The sequence below is a fragment of the Pelophylax lessonae genome (assembly GCF_965119305.1).
Source record: "Pelophylax lessonae genome assembly, chromosome: 11".
NCBI classification, from domain to species: Eukaryota; Metazoa; Chordata; class Amphibia; order Anura; family Ranidae; genus Pelophylax; species Pelophylax lessonae.
Window position 1 is genome coordinate 7,281,034 of NC_138778.1, and position 10,035 is coordinate 7,291,068.

Below are 10,035 nucleotides of genomic sequence, written 5' to 3' on the forward strand. Positions count from 1 at the left end.
CGCACTAGTAAAGTAAAAGTATTTTATCAATATGTTCATTTTGGTGCCTAAAAAAATACCATCCAGCCCAATAATCCATAATTAGCCACTCGGTCACTTGTGCATGTGGCGGAAAGGGGGTCCCACTCCCCTCCCGCGGCTGCCTTTCATGGGCTCTACCGTCCAATCGCAGAGCCTGGGAACGATGGGTACGGCAGGGATGGCTGCCCTGGACAGAGATAGAGGAACTGCTGTCCTTCCTCTCTTTCTGTAAGCCGTCTCTTTGCAGAGAAAAAAGAAAAAAAAAGTGTGTTTAAAAAGAAAAATTTTAATAATAATATTAAAAGAAATAAAATAATAAAATACAAAAAAAAAAAATACCTAGATTAAGGTTTGATCTAGGTCAGTGCCAGGGTTAGTGTTTGGATCAAGATTAGGGTCAGTATTTTATTTTTATTTTTTTGGATATAATTTTTTTTTTAATATCAGTTTGGGCTCTTTCACACGGCCGGTCCGATCAGATCCGCCTGTCAGTTTTTTAGGTGGATCTGATCGGATACTCCATGCAGCTCTATGGGGCAGCGGATGTCAGCGGAGACACCTCCGCTGACACCCGCTGCCATCCGTATCCGATCCTGTCCGTGAAATCTGGACGGATGGAAACCCTATTTTTCCATCCGTTCAGGTATCGGATCGGATCGGATGAGAGCGGACAGGCGGTCCGCTCTCATCCGATCTCCCATAGAGAGCAGCGGGGGCTGTGACACCTCCCTCTCCGCACTGCAAGCGGAGACGGAGCTGTCATCCGCCGGCTCAGCAGGGAGGCGGACCGTGTGAAAGAGGCCTTAGTGTCAGTGTCAGTGTGTTTTAGGTAGGATAAAAAAAAAAAAAAAAAAACAAAATGTACACTATTGTGTTTGGGCTGTACTACGAGTACATACAACAACTAACATACACATATGTGGTATCACTGCGATCGTCAGGAGCAGGAGAATTTCATTTGAGGTTTTTTTTGGTGGAAAGTTATGATAGTACCAAGAAATATACAGCTACATTTAAAAAAAATGTTTTTTGTTTTTATTACTATTTTGGGACAGTTTTCCTTTAATAATAATAATTAAAAAAAAAGATAAATCTGGACACAATTTCTTTACATGGGTAATCATCTAGATTGATCTGGAGCTATATCAATCTCAAGAGTTTAAAAAAAAAATGATTTTGTTTTTCATTTACTTTACAGTTATTTATTTTTTTTTTTTACAGAATGTGGTGAGGTTTCAGTTGGCCAAAATCCTAGCGTGCTGTACGTGCCGAAAGAAAAAGAAACTAACTTCACCTGCACAGTTACGTGTAGTTGTAGTTTCACCACCTATGTGAAGAACAATGCCACGATCCTGACTCGGTTAACTGCCAATGGGAATATTACGGAGAAGAATATCACGATAATTGGAGAACCTTCTCTTTTCACAGTGATTGTGAAGAATCCGGTATATGGGATGTACTACTGCGGGGCCGTCATCACTACCAAAAACATATCTGTTAAGTTTTTAGGGAGTGGTACTCATATTCGCTCAGGTAACTGGAAATGTAACTTATCTAGAGCAAGTGCCTTCACCCAACGTGCTTCTAACCAACCATGTAACGCCCAAGAGGGTGGGCTTTACATGCCACACTTAAATTATGCATAGCTCCCAACTGTCCCTGATTTTGAGGGACTGTCCCTGATTCGGAACAAAGTCCCTCTGTCCTTCTTTCCTTCTCATTTGTCCCTCATTTTGGTCTGATCTACAGTGCATCCGGAAAGTATTCCCATTGCTTCACTTTTTCCACATTTTGCTACGTTACAGGCTTATTCCAAAATGGATTCAATTCATTATTTTCCTCAAAATTCAACAAACAATCCCCCATAATGACAACGTGAAAGAAGTTTGTTTGAAATCTTTGCAAATTTATTAAAAATAAAATAACGAAAAAAATCCCATGTACATAAGTATTCACACCCAGTGGCGGCTGGTGCTCCATGGGCCGGGGGGGGGGCGCAGACGGACCCGCTTCCTGATTGGCCAGGAGGAGGATCCCTGTGACAATAGCGAATATTCATTCGCTAATCGCTATTGTCACACAACTGGGTGGGCTCGGGGCGCAGTGCTCTTTTTTTTTTTTAGCCTATTAGAGCCTCTGGCTCTAATCACATGCTAACAAAAAAAAAGCCCCATTGAACTCCATGCATCCGGCGCCCCGCATGTAGATTAGGAGGCCGGACGCATGGATAGGGGGAGCGGCGCCCCTGCGCCCCCAATGCACCAACCGCCACTGTTCACACCCTTTGTTTAAAGCCCCATGCACACGGGGCGTTAGAAAAAACGTGCGTCAAAGCTACTTCTGACGCCGGAAAAAGCAGCTGTAAAAACGTGCTTTCAGTAGTTTTTTCCATTTGCGTTATTGCACGTTTTGCCACGTTGCTTTTAGCAGCGTTTTTTTCTGCCTCCATTCAAAATCAATGGTTCCCTATGGGAGCCTATTGATTTGAATGGAAGTCGCAACGCAAGTCAGATCTTGAACAGGGCATTCTGACAGTAAAGCAACAGGTAAGTATTAACAGGTAAGTAAGTATTCATTCTCCTCTTATGCTGGAATACTTATTTGGAATTTTTTTAAACTCAACAATTTAAAAGACGAAGTACCACAAATCAGAAAAATTAACCAAAACTAGAAAAGAAATGTATTTACTAGTTCTATATATTTAAGTCCTACAAACAATTTCCTGTCAATGTCTACATTTCTGTGTTTTACTTTTCAGGTGGCCCTTCTTTTTGGATGAAAACTGAAATAGTGTTTTCCATCTTATGTGCTTGTGTTGGGATGATTACCAAACTGTTGTAAGCATGTGAGTATCTTGAATTACTGCTCATTTATACTTCTTAAAAGCTATATTGTTCCTGCCTGCTGATTTAAAGTGCAACTCCAGCCAAAACTTTTTTTCTGTTTCTGCTTGCTATTAGCTCCACCCCAGGCTGAAGCCCAATTTATGGACATTTCTGTGGTCGAGCTACAGCACAGCACCGTCATAGTGCCAACTAGAAGTGGCAGACAAGTTCAACCAAGATCTGTACAGTGATGCTCTTTTAATGCTGCCTTCTGCATAAACACATACACAAGACTGTCACTATGGCAGGCGCCTCCCCTGCTGTGGAGAATGACAGCGCTCCTCTCTAGCATGCCCCTACTGCCAGAAACAAGCCCTGTCACTCACACCTGATTAATAAATGTGCCTCCTTCTGAGCAGCATGTTGACAGTGGTGGAGGATTGGGTGACATGCTGATGACCATGCTAGCTCATCAACTATAGCATGAATCAGTATGGCTCCATGTGCTTTTTTCCCTGGGGGATTCCACAAAGATTTGGAAATAATGTTGATACTTCTACTTTAAAATTACAAAACAAGTAAAGTATACCTTTAAAAAAAAGTACAAACGACTTAGTTTTTCCACTGTCTGTGCTGCTAAACACAATTCTGATTCGAAATGGTACCGTGAAGTATGCTGGGAAGCTGGAACTTCCAGGATTGTTAACCTCTTGGGTCTTCTGTAGCTCCATGTGCGCCAAAACAAAGAACTGGCACTAGTTATGCCAGTACTTCACATGGCTGCACTTTTCTACACAGGAATGCACACAGACAAATTAGGACTCAAGCATGCGCACTGGTGCAAGTCTGCGCATTCCCTCATCCAGGTCTGGCACCACACGCCCTTTATAAGGAAGACAACAGCCTCCAGAGATTGCTGGTTGATCTTTGACTCCCCAGTGCCCTTGTTCCGGTGTTTCCTGTGCATCTTGGATTTCCCATTACCGACTTTCGCTTGCTGCTGGACCCATCTTCTGCCTGATTCCTGGTTTTGACCCCGGCTTGCTCTAATGGACTTTGTCTCTTCTGATCACCCGTGTATGACTCCAGCCTACTTCCCTGACTACTCTCTTGTTCTCATGTTTGGCTCCTGAACACAACTTCGGCTCTGTCTTGATTTCACTCTTCGGCTTAGTTCTACCAGTCAACCCTGCTACCTGCAGTGGGTGCTACCTGCTGCTGCTCCAGACTGGTCCCACCATTGAGGGTTCCCATACTACAGCTGACTTCCTGGATATCCTGTCCAGCAACTCTCCAGCCAGACATCACCACGAGCAGTCTCTAGCAGGCAACCCATGTATCTTTGAGCCCTGCACTCCCTGTCCTCACCTCCAGGGGTGCTTTGATATTAACTTCAAGGGAAGCCCTCTCTTCGCCTTGGCCTCCAACCAGGTATGCAGGGCCGCCATCAGGGGGGTACAGCCAGTACTCATGTATGGGGCACCGGCACATAAGGGGGCCCGGACAGCAGGAAGATCGGTAGGATGACAGCATACCTCATAACATGAGCAGGACTGTCCCGCTGTCCCGCTGCACAGAGGCTTTGTCTGGCATAATTCTGGTGATAAATGTTACCTCCTAGCTCAGAAGGACCTGCAGCAGTGGGAACATTTAGAACAGCCAGGGATTGGCTAACAAACCAGCTGGGTGTGCACTATGCAGCCACAATGAGAGACTGCACCTGTCAAATTCATGCTGTGATATCGGTAATGGGAGGGACTGCTACTCAGACCCGCCCCCTGTGTCAAGCAACATGTGCATAGGGAAGAAGGAGAAGGAAGATATGGCAGCCAGCAACAGAAAGGTATAACAAAAATAATAGAAGATTCAGCGTTGAATGAGTATAGACTTAGACCAGCAGCTAACACTCAAGTGTAATCCAACACCCTCAATACATATATAAATAATAGTGTAGCGCAGTCCAGTATCAAAATAAATTATGACAAATTAAAGTAAATCCTTAAAAAGCCAAAAACATTATTATAAAAACCATATGGTAGTAAAAAAGTTCATAAGGTGAAGATATAGATGGTAAGAAAACACACAGTCCACTGGTGATCCGGTGAAATAAATAATATGTGTGACTTGAGTGCTCATAAAATCCCATCACCTGGCATTCTCTGCCTCTCACCTCCAGAACTTGACCCCACAGGGTCTAAAAGCATGAATCAATCTCCACGATGATCAGCCAAAACGAAATCAATAGGACCAGACAAATGCCTCCAGCATAACGATATCTCAAGGTCACAGAGGATACTCTTTCCCAATAAGCTCCAAAACATATGGATAAAAGAGGAAACAATCTAGTGCTCTCTGTTGCAGAAATAACATTTTATTGCTCAAAAAATGATATTGCACTTACATTGTGTCCCGGTTCAATGGGCATATAAATAGCAGAGCATGCAGCGTGCTGTGAGGTGTCTGGCTTCCGTGTTGTATGGCCGACGGACCGAGTGACCAATCCCCCGTACGCGTTACGTCTGGTGGGCGTAGACTTCTTCACCGCTGAAGAAGTCTACGCACACCAGACGTAACGCGTAACGGGGGATTGGTCACTCGGTCCGTCGGCCATACAACACCGAAGCCAGACACCTCACAGCACGCTGCATGCTCTGCTATTTATATGCCCATTGAACCGGGACACATTGTAAGTGCAATATCATTTTTTGAGCAATAAAATGTTATTTCTGCAACAGAGAGCACTAGATTGTTTCCTCTTTTATCCATATGTTTTGGAGCTTATTGGGAAAGAGTATCCTCTGTGACCTTGAGATATCGTTATGCTGGAGGCATTTGTCTGGTCCTATTGATATCGTTTTGGCTGATCATCGTGGAGATTGATTCATGCTTTTAGACCCTGTGGGGTCAAGTTCTGGAGGTGAGAGGCAGAGAATGCCGGGTGATGGGATTTTATGAGCACTCAAGTCACACATATTATTTATTTCACCGGATCACCAGTGGACTGTGTGTTTTCTTACCATCTATATCTTCACCTTATGAACTTTTTTACTACCATATGGTTTTTATAATGATGTTTGTGGCTTTTTAAGGATTTACTTTAATTTGTCATAATTTATTTTGATACTGGACTGCGCTACACTATTATTTATATAAGCAACAGAAAGGTATTTTAGAAATGTAATCAAGTGGAAGATGGGGGACCTTTGGGGAAGATGAGGGCAGAGGAGAGGTGTGTGTGTTGCAGAGGTTGTAGCAGCTGGGAAGAGGTGCAGTACAGAGGCATTTACGTACATTCGCTACTATGTACAGCTTGGTATGGCACTACTCCCGATTTTTAACATTGGCCTCAATGGGAAATCTTGGTCACCTTAGTATAGCACTACTCCCTTTTTTAACATTATCCTCAATGGAGAATCTTGGTCACCTTGGTATAGCACTACTCCTGATTTTTAACATTGGTCCCAATGGAGAATCTTGGTCACCTTGGTATAGCACTACTCCCAATTTCTAATATTGGCCCCAATGGAGAATCATGGTCACCTTGGTATAGCACTACTCCCAATTTTTAACATTATCCTCAATGGAGAATCTTGGTCACCTTGGATTTTTAACATTGACCCCAATGGGAAATCTTGGTCACCTTGGTATAGCACTACTCCCAATTTTTAACATTGGCCCCAATGGAGAATCTTGGTCAACTTGGTATGGCAATGCTCCCTGTCTAACATTTGCATCTATGGGAAATCTTGGTCAGCTTAGTAAGGCACTACTCCCTATCTAGAACTCTCCTGAACCCTGTGCATAATGCACCCCAGAACCCTGCATTCTGTATCTAGCATTCTCCTGAATGTATTCCTGACCCCTGCACTCTGTACGGGGATGGGGTTGTGAATTTGTGGAGGGATTTGGGGGGTTGTGCTGTGAGGGGTGATTGGGAGAGATTTCTGCTAGGAAGAGGGATTGGGGAGGTGGTGATAATATAATTTTGATATTTTCGGTGGAAGGGGGGGGCCCTGTCAGGTAGGCTGTATGGGGCCCCAGGATTTCTAGCGGCAGCCCTGCAGGTATGTGGCATTATGGTTCCTCCTGCTGACCTTTACAACACTGTTGTGTTCTGTGAGAGCTACCAGGGACCCAGGAGATCAACGCACCCAGAAGAGACTTTGTGGGGCCATTTCTCATGAACAGAGTGGTGATTGGTGGTGCAGGCAGCTACACAGACACCTAAAGAAGAACCAATCATCTGCAGTCCTGAAAAGAGAGGATCTGGGTCACTTTAGATTTAGGTGAATATATGTAACACTTTTGTTTTGTTTTTTTTAAATACCCCTCACTCACCTTTAACTACAGGTTGGTGAGGGTTATTGTATGTGGACCAACACATATTTTATAATAAACTGAAGTGATTCCTGGATTGAGTCAAAAGAATTTCCTAGGTTGCACTTAAAGCAGGTTGAACAAATCTATACTGCTATATTATTATTGTTATTGATGTTTTTATCTTTAAGAGCCGGTTCACACTGGGGTGACTTGTCAGGCGACCAGGTCGCCTGACAAGTCGCCGTGGGTCGCCTGCCATAGATTAGCACAGGACCCGTTCTAATAGGAGCGACACAAGTCGCTCCGACTTAGAAAAAGGGTCCTGAGCTACTTTGGGGCGACCTGGAGCAACCTGCATTGACTTCAATGATATGAAGTCTGTGCATGCCGCTCCGAGATCGCGGTGCGAGCTGCGCACCGCAACTTCACAGGTCGCCCGGCAAAGTCGGGTCGTGCCTGTGTTAACCGGCTCTTAGGAGTCTCACATTTTTCTGCAATGAAGCTCCAGTGTAGAAGATAATATTTAAGATAAGGTCTTCTCTCAGTTATTTATTTATTTATTTATTATTATTATTTATTTTTTTTTAGCAAACAGCACAACAGGATCTTTGAAAGAAACTTTTTTGAAAAGGATTGGCACCAAAAAAGAATGTTTTCTGAACTTAACGACTCGAAGACCAGCATGTTAAACCTCCTTCCTGTCCAGGCCATTTTTCAGTTTCTAGCACTGTCACACTTTGAATGACAATTACTCAGTAAAGCAACATTGTACCCAAATGATTTTTATATCATTTTTTTTAGACAGATAGAGCTTTCTTTTACTGGTATTTAATCATCACTGTTTGTTTGTTTTTTGTTTTTTACAATATAAAGCAAAAAAAGAGCAAAAACACAATTTTCTTACTTACATCGGTTATAAAACTGATTTATTCTGCCACATTTCTATGTAAAAAAAAAAAAAAAAAGACCAAAAACAAATAGGTGTATATTATTTAGTATGTCTGAAGAGTCCACAAACTATGGTACATATATACAGTATACAGTATGTGAATGTAATCAATCAATCATATGTACTGACAGCCTCATCTCAGTTCTTGAGGTGCTAAAATGTCAGGACAGTACAAATACCCCCAAAATGACCAATTTTTGGAAAGCAGACAATGCTAAGTATTTAGTTAGAGGCATGGTGAGTTTTTTTAAGTTTTAGTTTTTTTGCTATAATTTTTTAGTAAATTACATATTTACATAGTAGGTGAGGTTGAATAAAGACAATAGTCCATCCAGTTCAACCTGTGTACGTGTGTAAATGTCGATAATTATTTCCCATATCTCTCTATGTTGTGTGCACTTTTACTGATGAGCACTGATAGGCGGCACTGATGAGCACTGATAGGTGGCACTGCTGGGCACTGAGAGGTGGCACTGCTGGGCACTGAGAGGCGGCACTGACGGATGGCACTTATGGGCACTGAGAGGCGGCACTTATGGGCACTGAGAGGCGGCACTGATGGACACTGATGGGTGGCACTGATGGACACTGACGAGCACTGATGAGCAGCACCATCAGTGCCCACACTCAGTGCCCATAGTGCTGCTAGTCAGTGCCCATCAGTGCCTAGATGAGCAGGCACTGACTGGCAGCACTATGGGCACTGATTGTGGGCACTGATGGGGGGCACTGATTGCGGGCACTGTGGGCACTTATGGCATTTTTTCCCCTCTTGTGTAATCAGGGCACTGGTCATCAGTGCCCTGATTACATTCCTCTGTGTCCCCTTACCGCAGATCGGCCCTCCTCTTCCTCACACTGCAGTCTCTGTGTGAGGAAGGAGAGCTGGCGATGAGAGATGATCTCATATGTTTACATATGAGATCATCTCTCATTGCACGGTCCGATCACGTGATAAATGGCCGCTGTGATTGGCCATTCACCACGATCTGTGATTGGCTGTGTCCAAGGGACACAGCCGATACAGATTTTCCCCGATGCGCGCTCGCGGGAGCGCGCGGGGAGCCTGTTACTGGGAGGCCGTTTAAAGATGGCCTCCCGGAAATTAGAGCCCGCCGGTAGTTAAACGCAATTTTTTTGGAAAAAAAAAACACTTTCGTGAATAAAAAAAAAAAAACAAAACACTAAAGTTAGCCCAAATGTTTTGTAAAATGTGAAAGATGATGTTATGCCGAGTAAATTGATACCCAAAATGTCACGCTTTAAAATTGCGTCTGCCTGTGGAATGGCGGCAAACCACGTTGCTTAAAATTCTCCATAGTCAACGCTTTAAACGCCTTCACAGGTTACCAGTTTAGAGTTGCACAGGAGGTCTGGTGCTAGAATTATGGCTCTCACGCTGATGTTCACAACAATACCTCATATGCGTGGTGCAAGCATTGTTAACATATGTCTGCGGGAGTAACGTATGCAGTGGGACGGTGGCGCTTTCAATTTTTTTATTATTATTATTTACTTATTTTATACAACATTGTTTTTTTTACGCTTTTTTAAAATTTTTGTACTTTATTGCTATCATAAGGGATGAACAACATCCCTTGTGACAGCATGGGCTGTAACAGGTCCTCTTTATGGAGAGATTTGAGGTCTATTCAACCCCAAATCTCTCCTCTGCCCCCCCCCCCCCCCTGCAGCCGATCAGACCGAGATTGGTCCGATTGGCTGCTTATCTGGCCTCTGGTGGCCAGGTAAACAAAGAGGCAGAACCGGAAGTGATGAACTACTCGTCGCTCCCAGTTTTCGGGGTTACAGAGAGAGGGGAACAAGGTCAGTGCCTCTCTCTCTCTGTACAAGGAGTGAAGTTATCTACAGAGGATGTCTGGGGCTGGTGTCCCCGGCAGCAGGCAGAGACATGGTCAG

General features: G+C 43.7%; 1 long non-coding RNA gene across 1 annotated transcript; it reads left to right on the plus strand.

The window, feature by feature from the left end:
* Nucleotides 1-1,416: 1,416 nt before the first annotated feature.
* Nucleotides 1,417-8,008, plus strand: LOC309566128. Its single transcript, XR_014225852.1, has 3 exons — nt 1,417-1,554; nt 2,780-2,866; nt 7,755-8,008. It is a non-coding gene; the product is annotated as an uncharacterized lncRNA (long non-coding RNA).
* Nucleotides 8,009-10,035: the final 2,027 nt, after the last annotated feature.